The following is a 14,568-nucleotide window of genomic DNA, read 5'->3' as shown; positions in this document are numbered from 1 at the left end:
ACAGATATACCTTCATGATTAAATACAAAATACATTAAAAATAATGTTGTTGGCCGGGTGCGGTGGCTCACGCCTGTAATCCCAGCACTTTGGGAGGCCGAGGCGGGTGGATCATGAGGTCAGGAGATTGAGACCATCCTGGCTAACATGGTGAAACCCCCATCTCTACTAAAAAATAGAAAAAATTAGCTGGGCATGGCGGCAAGTGCCTGTAGTCCCAGCTATTCAGGAAGCTGAGCAGGAGAATGGCGTGAACCCAGTAGGCAGAGCTTACAGTGAGCCAAGTTCGTGCCACTGCACTCCAGCCTGGGCAACAGAGCGAGACTCCATCTCAAAAAAAAAAAATAGTAATAATAATAATATTGTTCAGGGATATTTAATGACATAGAAAGTGTTGATAAATGTTATGTTTTAAACATGAGTTGTAATGTGAAAGAGATTTCATTTTTGTAATATATATGTGTATGTATAAATATATACATATATGTTTAGAATAAATTAGAATGATTAAGATTAAAATGCAAACCGTGACTATTTCTGTGTGGTAGGAAAATATCTGGTTGGGGTGGGAACATGTTATTTTATACATCTTTTATAATGAATATATATCATCTTTGTAATAAGAAAAAAGTTATTGTTTTTAAAAAGTTGAAATCATATTAAGACAGGAAATCTTTGAACTTATAACTTGAAATAAAATTATCACTACAACTGTAGCTCCAGGCTTCCTGGGTGCCAAGGCAAAAAGAGAAATATAAAACAGAGGTGTCCCCTGTTTGACCTACTGGCTCTTCCCAAGAGACAAACTAAAATCCCAGCACCAAATTCTAGGAGAAATGTATAATGCACATTTCTCAGTAACACTAATACCACCTCTGTGGTGCTGGCACAGCAGTGGGTTACTTGCAGCCCTCATCTTTGTTCTAACTTTCCTGTAGTTGCCTAAAAACTGTGGTTCCCATACCTTACTAAAAGACAAATAAAACACACCGTGCCTATTTTTTCAGTAATGTACTTCATTCTCTGTTTTTCACCCTAGTGAAATAGTCCCAAAATGCAGGAGATGTTTTCAACACGATACCAAAGATATAATATCTGGCTTCTGTGCAGTATTTTGATGGTGACGTGGTTTCACAATGAGCAAGAATGCTCCGAAGACTGTCTCCAGAGTGAAATGGATCATGAAGAGCAGTAGATGTAGCATACTTTGAGAATTACATTTCTTAGTAATACAGCTGGTTAAGGGCCCCCGAGAAGAGAAGGTGGACAAAACTAGGCCAGTAACTATCGGTGATTGCTCCAAAACTTGACAGAAGTCACAAAAAGGCAGGTCTTAAATCTACCAGCCTTGAACTGACCCCTTGCAAGCTGAACCTCACCATGACAAGAAATAGAGTCCAGAGCAACATACAAACTACACTTGTCAGAGTCACAGCCCCTGAAGACTCTGACTTGGGGGGCAAGGGGAATATGGGGAGTTGAGTCTAGTACCTTCTGCGGACTTTGCCTATCCTCTGCTATAGAAACAATTCAAATTAGATTTCCCCTTTGTATCTAACCTACAGATTCTCTTAGCTACTGTGAATCCAAGTCACTCCTAGAGAGAGCCAAGGTGTTGGGAGACTGCTAACATAGCTTTTTCCTCCCTCTGAATCCTCCCCATCCCCAAATACCTTACCCTCCATACATATCTGATGCTTACCTTCAAGGCCCCAATCAAGTCTTTCCTGACCACCTGTTTGATCTTTCTTTCATCTGTGACCTCTAAGAGCACTTACTCACAACATAACTTTTTGACACTCACCTTGCATGTCATGTGTCTCCAAACAAGCCATAAACTCTGAAATCCTGGGCATGTTACCTAGCATCGGCTCTAGTATCTAGTGCATAAAACTGGCCAGGGTAGTGAAGAAGCTGGAAACACTGCTGGAGGAATCAGCTTTACACCAGACACAAGAGCACTCTGAGGTACTAAGGGACCTGTTTTGAAACCTTCCAAAGCTTGTCCACTGGAAGATGGACTGAACAAGCGTTTTTCATACTGTAAGAAGCAACACATTGGTGGATCATGTAATCGATTTAGAGGTACAAGACTTATTGTAAGAGTAACTACTGTTTCATAAAGTGTCACGTGTATGAGAGCGTGTGTGTGTGTGTGCATGTGCATGCACACATGCTCATATACTGAGTCATGCAAACTAATTTCAAAACAATTTGCAAGGTAGTGAGTTACACAAACTGGTAGATTAGAGAAGGGTGCATTTCAAAGATGAGAGAGTCATTGAAAGTGAAATAAGAAGAACTCTTAAGTTTTCTCCCCATTCTATGAGACTATCAGTTTAGATCACAGGCACTGTGTACCACTGAAGGCACATTAGGAGAGAACTGATTCTATAGGGTGGACATATACAGGCTGAGACTTCATTTGGCCATTTACATTGGAATAACACCTCTGTGAAAGGCAAGGTTGAAAGTGATACTTAGACCAGGAGCTTTCAATGCAGATGAATATCAGACTCACCTGGGGAGCTTATAAACGATATCCATACCTAATCCTGACGTATATCAATTGAAACACTGGGGCCCAAAATCTGTGTTTCCTTTTCATGCTTCCCAAGTAAGGGCTGAGAACCACTGATTTATACATATGAAATGTGTAAATTATATTTGATAAAGCATAAGCGGAAGGGAAACGACACCAGTATTTTACAAGAAGATCACCAAAAGAAAGAGCTTGAAAACATGAAATCAGGGCTTTTGATTTCTGCTCAGGATGTAGAGAACTGAAAAGAACATTATTACCATGCTTACAAAAAATAAAAAGCCAGGTAAAGCACAAGATCATAACCTTCTCAAATCCATGAGAAAACTGAGGCAAAGGAGAACAAACTAGCCCAAAATCTTGAGAGGCACTTGCAGGAAGAGACAAGACATGAGCACTTGTCTACTTGAGGCAGATGTACCTGGACACTGACTAACAAGCATCAGGTCACAAATAACAATGGACTACCACTGGGAGAGTTGAAAGAGCATGGAGACAGACCACTCTGGGGCCCAGTACCACAGGAAGACCAAAAGATGGGAATGGCAAAGGCCTTTGGTAAGCCAGCTCCAACCCTAAACACAAGGCATCACTAGAGGAATTTGAAGTCTGGGGGTACACTGAGAATAACCAGAGGAATGAGAACCCTCAAACCCAGTTCATCTTCTGACTAGATTGATCAATCTTCACACTAAAGGCCTGGTAAAAAGAGAACGGCGTGCCCATTCCCATGCATAAAGCCTATCTCCATATCTAATGTCCTATATAAGATGTCTAGTTATCAACAAAAAAAAAATTATAGGGCATGAGAAAAGCAAGAAAAGATCATACTGCGAAGAGACATTGCAATGAATAGAACCAGACCTAGATGCTGAAGCTATCAGACAAAGAATTTTAAATAACCAAAATTAATTATAAAAGTCCGTAGTGGAAAGGGTAGACAATCTGAAAGATTAAATGGAAAATGTTATCAGAGAGAAAAACTGCAGGAAAGAATCAAATGGAAATACTTGAAAGGCTAAAGACAGTAACAAATAAAGGATGCTTTCAACAGGCATTCTTTAGTGGACTTGATACAGCAAAGGAAAAAATCATTGAACTTGAAAATAGATCAGTAGAAATTACCCAAACTAAATAAGAAGAGAAAAAACATGAATAAAACAAGCAAAAAAAGAATGGAGTGCCCAAGAGCTGTGGGACCGTATCATAAATTCAAACCTAGATGTAACTGAAATTTCAGGAGAAAAGAAAGAAAATAGGCAGAAGAAATATTTGAAAAAATAATTGCTGAGAATTTTCCAAAATTAATGACAGATACCAAATCACAGATCCAAGGAGCTCAAGAACATCAGGTATGATAAATATCAAGAGTGTGCACGCATGCGTACATGTACACACACACACACACACTCCTAGGCATATCATACTCAAAGAGCTGAAAACCAAAGACAAAAATAAAATCTTGAAAGCAGCAAAAGAAAAGTGAAACATCAAATGAAAAGGAACAAAGATAGGAATTACAGAAGACTTCTTGTCAGAGGCATACAAGAAGAGAATGAAGCAACATTTTTAAAGTCCTGAATTTTTTTTTTAAATTGTCAACCCATTGCTTCTCAGCCTTTTAGCTAAGACCAAGCGTAAAAACTGTCAACCCAGAATTTTATACCCAGTAAAATATCTCCCAAAGATGCAGGAAAAATAGAAATCAAAGAGAAACAAAAACTTAGAATTCATTGCCAGGAGACCTACACTACAACAAACGTTAAATTAAGTTATCCAGGCGTTGCCAGACCAAAACTTGGATCTACACAAAGAAAAGAATGATGGAAATGATATAAATGAAAATCAAACAAAATTATTTTTTCTCTTAATTTTAATTGCTATAAAAGATAACTGAATGTCTAAAGCAGGAGTAAGCAAACTATAACCTACAAGCCAAACCTAGCCCCTGGACTGTTTTAGCATAATCAATGAACTAAGAATGTTTTTTGAAATACATTTGTAAAGAATTGTTTAAGAATAAAAGTATATGCAACAGAGACCATCTATGGCCTCAAAGCCTAAAATAATTACTTTCTGGCTTTTTTACAGAAAAAGTTTGTTGACCCCTGGTCTAAAGCAAAAAATCTTTTATTTAGAGCTGATATTAAAAAATGATAATAACAATAGCACAAAACATAAAAGAGAAGAACTGTGAATATACTGCTATAAGACTACAAATGAAACAGTATAATACTAGTTGAAAGTAGACTCTAATTAATTAAAGATACATATTATTAACTCTAGAGCAATCACTAAAAAAATTTAAAGAGGCATAGGTAAGAAGTCCATAGTGGAGATAAGGAAAATATTAAAAAATGCTCAAGACCAGGAGGTCAAGGCTACAGTAAGCCAAGATTGCACCACTGTACTCTGGCCTGGGTGACAGAACGGGACCCCACCTCAAAAAACAAAATAAACAACAACAACAAAAAAAAAAAGCTCAAGAAACAAGAAAAAAAAAAGAACAGATAGAACAAATAGAAAACAACTAGCAAGATGGTAGATTATAATTAAGCCATATCAATAGCATAGTAAGTGTAAATGGTCTAACATACCAGTTAATGGACAGATATTGTCAGATTAGTTGAAAAAATAAGACTCAAGTATATGTTGCCACAAAAAAGCCATCTTAAGTATACAGGTTATTTTATAACCTAAATATAGGTTAAAAGTAAAAGAACAGAAAAAGATATACAATGCAAACATTAATCCAAAAAAAGCTGGAGTATCTGTATTATTAACACCCAAAGCAGACTCCAGAAAAAGGAATATTAACAGAAATACAGAGGGACATTACATAATAAGAAAGGGATCAAGATGTTCTCCAAGAGGACATCACAACCCTAAATGTGTATGCACTTAACAACATAGAGTCAAAATACATGAAGAAGTGATATGAGTAAAAAGAAAAATAGATACATCCACAATTGTAACTGGAAATGCTAAGATTCCTCTCTTGGTTATAGAGAAAACAAGCAGAAAATTAATAAGAACACAGAAGATCTGAACAACCCTATCAAGCAACTTGACCTAATTGATATTTCTGGAACATCCCACCCATCAATAGCAGAATACACATATTTTCAAGTGTGGATTGAAATTCACCAAGATAAACCACATTCTGGGTCATAAAACAAATATGAACAAATCTAAAAGAACAGAAATCATGCAAGTCATATTCTAGGATAATAAAAGATTTAAACTAGAAATCAATAACAGAAAAACTTCTAGAAAATCCCCAAATATCTTAAAATTAAATGATATACTTTAAAATAACATACGGGTCAATAAGTAGTCTCAAAAGAAATGTTAAAATATTTAAACTAAGTGAAAATTCAAATATACATTTCAAAATTGTATAATGCAGCTAAAGCAAGGCTTAGAGGGAAATGTATAGCATTAAATACTTCTATTAAAACAAAAATCAGTAATATAAGCTTATCCCTTAAAAAATAGAAGAGTACATTAAACCTAAGCAAAGAGAAGGAAGGCAATAATAAAATAAGAGCAGAAATCAATTAAATTGAAAACAGAAAGATAATAGACAAAATTAAACCAAAATCTGGATCTTTGAAGAGATCAATAAAATTGATAAACCTCTAGACAGACTGAGCAAGAAAAAGACTGAAGACATAAGTTAATAATGTCAAGAATAAAAGAGGGAGTATTATTACTGACCATTCAGACATAAATGGCTAATAAAAGAACTCCACAAAAAATTCTGTATCAATGAATTTGACAACTTAGGTGAAGTGGACTGAATCTTTGAAAGATACAAACTAACAAAACTTATCAAGAATAAATAGATAATCTGAATAGTCCTATATCTATTTATAAAATTAAATTTGTGTTAAAAATTTTCCAACAAAGAAAACTCTAGGACCAAATGGTTTCACTAGAGAATTCTACCAAACACTGAAGGAATAAATAATACCAATCTACCTAGTCCCCTCCAAAAATACATTACAACCAAGTGGAATTTATCCAGAGAATGTAAGGCTGGTTCAACATTTGAAAATCAATCAGTGCAATTCACCATATTAAATATTAAGAAAACTCATATGGTTCTGTCAGTTGATGGTAAAAAAGCATTCAATAAAATTCAAAATCCACCCATAATTTTAAAAAACACTGTCAATAAACTAGGAGTACAAAGGAAATTTCTTAACATCATATTGTATCTACAAGAAACCTCAACTAACATCATACTTAACAGTGAAAGATTTATTGCTGCCTGCTCCATGATAAGAAACAAAGTAAGGATGTTCTCTTATCAGTGCTATTCAACATGTACTGCAATTCTTAGCCAGTGCAATAAGTTGGAGGAAGGAAAGGAGGGAGGGAGGAAAGAAAGACACGGCATTTAGGTTAGAAAGGAAAAATAAAACTGTCTCTATTCACAGATAATATGGTTGTCTATGTAGAAAATTCCAAAGAATCTACAAATGACCCACCTAAAACAGATGAGTAACTTTAGCAAGGCCACAGAATACAATACCAACATACAAAAATAAATTCTATTTCTATATACCAGCAACAACAGCAATCCCCAAAATGAAATACTTAAGTATAAATCTAACAAAATATGTGCAAGATCTATATCCTGAAAACTACAGAGTGCTGATGGAAGAAATCAAAGACTTAAATAAATGGATGGTTATACCCTGCTCATGAACTAGAAAACTCAATAATGTAAAGATGTCAATTCTTCCTAAATTAATCTGTAGGTTTAATACAATTCCATTCAAAATCCCAGGAGGATTTTTTTGTAGATATTGACAAACTAATTCTAGAATTCATATGGAAAGGCAAAAGAACTAAAAGAGTCATAGCAATTTTGAAAAAGAATATAAAGTTGGAGGGCCTACACTATGTGCTTCCAAAATGTATTTTAAAGCCACAATAATCAAGATACTGTAGTGTTGGCATGAAGTAAGCATACAGATCAATGGAACTGAATTGAGAGTCTAGTAATAAACCCTTACATTTTAGCTAATTGATTAGTGACAAAAGCTCTAAGACAATTCAAGGGAAGAAAGGACAGTCATTTCGACAAATGGTGCTGGAACATTTGGACTCCCACATACCAAAAAGAAAATACCTTTGACTCATACTTTATCCCTTACACAAAAATTAAAGTAAAATGGATCATAGACCTAAGTGTAAAACGTAAAACATGAAACTTCTAGAAGAAAATAGAAATGTTCAAGGCTTTTTGGTTAGTTAGAGAATTCCTCAATTCAACAATAAAAGTTGGATGTATTAAAAAATCGATAAACTGGTTTATCAAAATTAAAACTTTTGATCTGAGAAGACATTGTTAAGGGAATAAAAATGACAAGGCAGTCGCTGGGAGAAGTAATTTATAAATTATATTTCTGACACAAGACTTATATCCAAATTATTGTACTGAACAACAAGAAAACTCAATAAAAACAAGTAGTTAAAATTACCTCTGCATAACACTTCAACACTTTAAAATTTTATTTGCATTTCTGTTTTTTCCAGGCAGTAATGGGTCCAAACATAACCTCTCATCAATTTGTATCTGTAGCATATTATTTAACTTTGGAATTGGACTTTTGATCTGTTAACTTTTGGTGTACTTTATATTGACCCAAAAAAAGTTAGTTTTCTTTGAATTCAGGAGATAAATTTCATATAAGTCCTTAGTAAAGAGACCACTTTTTCTATCAAATAAAATTGATTCTTTAAACACCAAAAGAAAGTACAAGTTCCTGAGGCATCAAAATTTATTTTCTCTTCTTTTAAATAACGAACCCTGAGCATGAATCACCACATTTGTAACCACCGTATTTCTTCCTTTCCCTGCTACCAAAACTAAACAATTCTGGAACATAATGATGAAAGAAATGACCCTTATTTTCCCTTTGCTCATATTTCTACATTTATTTCTCATGACCTGGTACCATGTTTTTGTAAGTCATTATAAATCATATTTAGGAACAATGTGAGTTATAACAAACAATCAAAGAAATTCTGCATGAAAGAAATCCTATAAAATTGAGTTATTTAACATTTAACTGTCTTTTTCCACATGAACACCTGTCCTTTTTGCCCAAAACCCTACCTGCTTAGACCATATAGCTCTGCTGGAAACAAGAGAGAATAAGCCATGATTTCCAGCACTATATCCAGTTTGTTTCTAATGACTGCACTCTTGTCTGGATCTATTTTATTTTTTATTTCTGTACTTCTCACCGCCTGACTTATTAGACAAAACATAAATAAATGTCTCCTTCCAGTAGACTGTAAGCTCCAATCCCCAGCACCTAGAACAGTGTCTGGCACACAGTAGATGCTCAATAAATATTTGTGAAATGAATGACTGCCCAAGGCATTTCTCTCTACCTCATTCCCTCACATTCTTCCAGTGATCCTGGCCAGCCCATGGCAGTATTGTTGCTGAAAACAGGAAAATATGCTGCCCTCCACTTCTGCTTTCTTCCAGCATTAGTGATCATGTCTTTTTGCCAATTTCTTTGCTAACTAGATATTGAGGATAGAGGATCATGAGAAGCGGCATCCTTGGTTGCCCAATCTGATTCCAAAAGTCCAGCACCAATGTCCACCAATGTCTACCGTATAAAGCAGAAACAAAGTGCAGCACTCACTTCACATTTCAGATGAAAATAGGATACATGATTTCAAAGCAGTTCATGGCAGAGGCTGGTTTCCTACTAAATGCAACTACCAAAGCTATCGCTCTTTGGACTTAGCATCAGGAGAATTGTTTTCTAGTCCAGGATCTACCATTAATTGCATCTTCACCAAGTCCCAGCCTGTTAGTTTGAAGACAGTTAACAATACTGAAACAAAGTCATGATTTAGAGCAAGTAAGTGTTCTCAAGAGAGGGACAGGGAGTTTCCGGGGAAGGTAGGCAGTGGGTGTCCAGCAAAATCATATGTGAGGCTTTTCAAACTACACAGGGTTTGAAACTCTTCTGAAACTCCTCCACCCCAATCCACCCCTTGAGAATTGCCACCATAGAGTGAGCCACTGTTGCTATTACTATTGGGAGTATGGAAAACTCAGAGAAGCTTTTCCAGGTTTCAGGTGTAAGCTTGTTGAGGAATGGGACCAAGATTTACTATGCTTCTTAGTGACATCCATGGAATCTAATACAGGGTAGTCCTGTCTTTACTTACTTTTCCAACCTCAGCTCCTTTCCTCCCCTCAGCCACACCCTAGGCGTCTCCCATGGTATTGGACTTCTGATTACCAATCTGTGCCAGACCTTGCATCACCTGTCCCCACCTCCGGGAGACACAGTTTGTTGCCTACCTAACAGCCCAACAGGCAGTCTCACTTTCCTCCTTGCTAACAGAATTCTGATTGTATTCAGACACGGAGCATGGATGCTCAGGTAGGTGAGCCCCTCCTACAGCTCCGGAAAATAGCTTGGGCAAAACAATCATGGGCCCCTCTTCTCCTTTGCCAATGACTGGTTTCAGGGTAAGCGTTAGACCACTTTGGCCAGTGACGCAGGGAACTTCAGGGAAAATTTGTCCTTTATTATCTAGAGAAAGATTAAGCAGCAAGCCCCGGCCTTCTTTTTTCTGCTTTGGATGTTGTCATGTGAAGGCATGATGGAGCTCTAGTCACCCTGGAAAAACAAGATAATTTTCTAGAAGCCACCAAAGAGCTGTGGCCACTTCAAACGACCTACCTTCAGATGTGCTAAGCAAGAAAGTAGAGTAACCTAAACAATATTACAACAAAAAGTGTCCCTCTGGAATCCTACCACATGGCCTAGAAAATTTCTCTACTTTTTCTCCTAGACCAGCCCTTCTCATTTTCTTTTTTCTTTTTTCTTTTTTTTTGTGAGACGGAGTCTCGCTCTGCTGCCCAGGCTGGAGCTCATTTTCAATTCAAAGCTCAACTACAGTTTCTTTGGGGAGTCTTCAATACATCCCCAGACAGATGAGTCCTAGACGATGTTATCCTCATATCTGTCTTTCCAACTAGACTGTGAGCTTCTCAAAAGCAAGCATTTTCGCCCTTGGCAGAGGCCCTGGCATATGTTGAGCATTTATTAAATGTCGAATGAATGAATAAACAAAAAACAATGAATGAAAAGATGGACACACAGGATGCCCTCCATGCATTAGATGAAGACTTGACTGACGGAATACGGCCCTCAGGCTGTCTACATTCTACTGCAGACTACCTTTAGGTGCTGGTGAGCAAAGACAGAGATAGCAAAATGAACATGTCCTGTTTTGTCAGACTTCTCATTGGGAATTGCGCCCCCTACCGACATCCCTTGCAGCAGAGGTGGGCCAGTCTATCAATCACAGTCGGTCATGTGCCCATTCCTGTTGTGGAAACCTCTCCCTGTCTGCTGAGATGGCTTGGTTCTGCTTTGGTCCAGTATGTCAATAAGATTGCTATAAGGGGCCGGGTGCAGTGGCTCACTCCTATAATCCCAGCACTTTGGGAGGCCAAGACGGGCAGATCACTTGAGGTTAGGAGTTCGAGACCAGCCTGGCCAACATGGTAAAACCTCATCTCCACTAAAAATACAAAAATTAGTCCCACGTGGTGGCCCGCGCCTGTAACTCCAGCTGCTTGGGAGGCTGAGGCAGGATAATCGCTTGGACCTGGGAGGTGGAGGTTGCATGCAGTGAGCCGAGATCACACCACTGCACTCCAGCCTGGGTGACAGAGTGAGAGTCTGTCTCAAAAGAAAAAAAAAGAGAGAGAGAGAGAGAGACAGAGAGAGACTGCTATATGGATAGAGAAGATGGGATTCTCTCTCTCCCTCTTTGTCTCTGTCTCTCTCTCTGAAGGAGCAGATAAGCCTGAAGGTGCAAGTCCTATTTATCGTCCATACTAAGAACCAGTAAACCCAGAGAGAAAAACAGCTAAGATATACAAGAGAGAGAACCAGCCCTGGAACCTTGTATGAGCCTCTGGAACTAGCTATAGCTTTCAACTGAAACCCTCCACCTTTTCATTTATGTGACCCAGTCAATTTCTAATAGTATAAGGCAATTTTCAAGTGACCAAAACCCAACCCAAAGAAAACAATTCTGACAAATACGATGGGTAATGATGAGGGCAGTCTGACAACACCCCCTCCATCTGCAGGGCCTGTGCACTGGCAGCCCTAATCTTGGCCTCTGTGATGCTGTCAGCAAGTAAGGCATCCTGGAGGAAGCCTAACCATGAACAAGTCAGGGTGGGAAAGAATGCCCCCACCCCACAACACACACACCACCACATCAACACAAAGGGGGAAAAAATCAAGCAGTATGCTATGTACTCCATGAACATCATATAACCTAAGTCTATTGTAATGATTATAATATTAATAATACCTATTTTACTTTAAGGGAACTGAGGCTCAGAGCAGTTAAGTAACTTGCCCAAGGTCACACAGCTAGTTACTGGAATTTAAATAGCATTCTAGACTTTTCCCACTCTCTGATCCCCTGGCCTTGGGAGGTGGACAGAACCCCTCCACCCACCAGCTCCCCCCAAACGCCACAGGGCATACAGACCTGAAGCCTGACAACCCAAGCCCCCTGGAGTCAGAGCAGCCTCCAGACCCAGCTTTTGAGAAGCCCCAGGTAACTAACCAATGTGTAAGGTCGGTTATTCAACAACAAAAGTAAAGAGCCGGGGCAAGGGAAGCGGCGGCACCCGCGCTGGTCCCGCGTGAAGCGCTGCAGGGGGAAACACTGGAGCTGGCACGCTCGCTCTTGGCCCCACGATCGGCCTTGAACCCCAGCCCCAGCTCCGCGCTCTCTCCAGCAGTTTGACCCCCAGTATCTCCTCTCCCCTCGGCTCTGCCGAAGTCACTGGCCCCGCAGGGCTCTGGACGATTAGAGACCCACACCGCTCCAGCCTTGCCCCGGCCCCCTGCTCCCGTCCCGTCCAGATGTTGGCAGCTACTCGCCCCGAGGCAGCGACCAGACCCCGACCCCGCCACTGTGCCGCGGCCCCGCGGCCCCGCGAGCTCCTGGCTGCCCCGGCGCGCCCAGCAGGGGCGCAGCGCATCTCCAGCCGCAGTCGCGCTGCCCCGCACTCGCTCCGGCGCGGGGTGAGCCGTCCCGAACCCACCACCGCCCCCGCCTGCTGCGCTGGCCCAGCTCACCTCGCCGCCCGCGCCCACCGAGCCTCTCGGCGCCCTCACCCGGCTCCCGGCCCAGGCTCCCAGCGCACCCGCCTGGGGCCGGCGTTGGCTGCGACCGCGCGGGGCGGGGCGCGGCTCCTCCCCGCCCTGAACCACCTGGGGCGCGGGAGGGGGCCGGGCCGGGACAGGTGAGCCTCGCCCGCGAGGGAGCAGCCCCGGGCCCGGCTCCGCTGGGAAACCGCAGGGCTCCACCACGAGGTTGAAAGGAGGCCCAGGCGGGCGGCAGTGTGGTAGTGGCCAGCGCTGGGGAGGCGGCAAGGAGCCTGTTCCCACCCAGCCAGCCCGGCTCAGGAAGTGAAAGAAGCACGGGATTCGGACCCCACCCAGCTTAAAGAGGGGAGGGTCCAACCCCTTTCTTCCTAGAATGTAGAAACGAGGAGTGCAGACCCTCGGGAGTGAAAATGATTGGGCCAAGGGTGCAGGTGAGTTAGTTCAGGATTGGAAGAACTCTGAAAGACCTTTTTTGACCATTCCATCCAACCTCGTCCCCACCTTGCCCACCCGTCAAGTGATTCCCTCCCCCTTTTTAAATAATGACATTAAGCTATAAATAAGATAATTTCATATAGTGACGTCCTCCCCACCCCTGGACGGTAAGCCCCAGGAGAGGCAGGAACCTTACCCGTCCACTACTGAATCACCAGAGCTTTGAAAACTCAGGGCATTTAATACCTGACCAACAGACTAGGTGGCGCCCAGTCTTTTGCGTCCAGCCTTAGACTGGTCCCCTCGGCCCAGAGCTGCTCCAGCATCATTCCAAGCTTACTAGGGAGAATCCAGAGGCAAGCTGTCAGATTCCGGGCCACCTGTCCTCTCTCTACTGCTTACTCCCCACCCACTGCCAGCCAGGCAGCTGGGTTGTGGGAGGTCTACACTCCCAGGGCACCTTATAGTGGTCAAGCAAATCTTTAACTTCTGAATATGCCATAGACAGGAGAACTCTGAAATATAACACTGTCCCGCCAGCCTTGCACTGTGGAAACACAGCTCAGAGTATGGGCCACTGACCCAAGATCCCATGGCTGGTAGCAGAGCTGATCCTGGGTCTGCATTTCTAAAGACAGTTGGCTGGTCTGGGGCCTTTGAGGGGCTGCTGGTTATGCCTGCAGTGGGGAAACCTGGGTACAGAACTTCTGCAGAAGTGGGGTCTGGGTTTGGTCCTCTGCTGAGACTTCTAATCTGTCTTTCCAGACCTCTCAGGTCAAGCATCACCTGAGTCAGCTTGCATTTATTGAGGCCCCTGACAACTGCAAAAACAAAAACAATGGTATTTTTAGGTGTTCCATTTAACAAATGGCCTTCACACACACACACACACACACACACACACACACACGAGGTAATGTGTCATGCTGCTACTCACATGTTAATTTCAAGACTCGTTAAAAAAATCCATTCCGTGAAAAAATTCATTTCACTGCAGAAAGCACTGTACAACTTTAAAGTTGTATGGAGAACATTCCTTTTTATGACGATTTCAGTACACTTCCATGACTATATATTAAACCTCCAAGGCCAAAATGGGAGGATCTCTATTAAGGTGAGGTCAGGGCCAAGAAGCTGCTCCACCCTTCCACTGACAACAAGCCCAACACTCTTAAGATCTAGACACCCCACCCCTTCAGTGGGTTCTGCACATACGGGTATTTCAGATCTGGTGTTACCTGGCTGGCTACGTCACACTGGGCAAGGCCAACCTAGAAAAGGTTATATGGGATGCCCCACCTAGGTGTGCCCTAGCTCAGTTGCTACTCCCTCTATGGTGGCAGGGAATCTGGTGTCCCAGGGTGGGGCTGTGGTGGGGCCTGCACTTTGGGACAG

The 14,568-nt window shown here is 41.2% G+C and overlaps 1 protein-coding gene across 7 annotated transcripts in view; it reads right to left on the bottom strand.

Annotated features, from left to right (window-relative positions):
* The window catches only part of LYPD6B (LY6/PLAUR domain containing 6B), a 176,109-nt gene extending 163,207 nt beyond the window's left edge, over positions 1-12,902 (bottom strand). For 2 of the 7 annotated variants that reach the window (XM_055380178.2, XM_055380180.2), the window contains exon 1: positions 12,709-12,877. The gene's annotated coding sequence lies outside the window, so the exon portion shown is untranslated. Of the gene's footprint in view, positions 1-12,708 lie in introns of all 7 variants that reach the window. The other 5 variants (XM_055380175.2, XM_004032636.5, XM_055380185.2 and 2 more) reach the window with 5 other exon arrangements.
* Positions 12,903-14,568: the final 1,666 nt, after the last annotated feature.

The sequence above is a fragment of the Gorilla gorilla genome, chromosome 11 (assembly GCF_029281585.2).
Source record: "Gorilla gorilla gorilla isolate KB3781 chromosome 11, NHGRI_mGorGor1-v2.1_pri, whole genome shotgun sequence".
NCBI lineage: Eukaryota > Metazoa > Chordata > Mammalia > Primates > Hominidae > Gorilla > Gorilla gorilla.
This window is presented reverse-complemented; position numbering and strand designations above follow the sequence as displayed.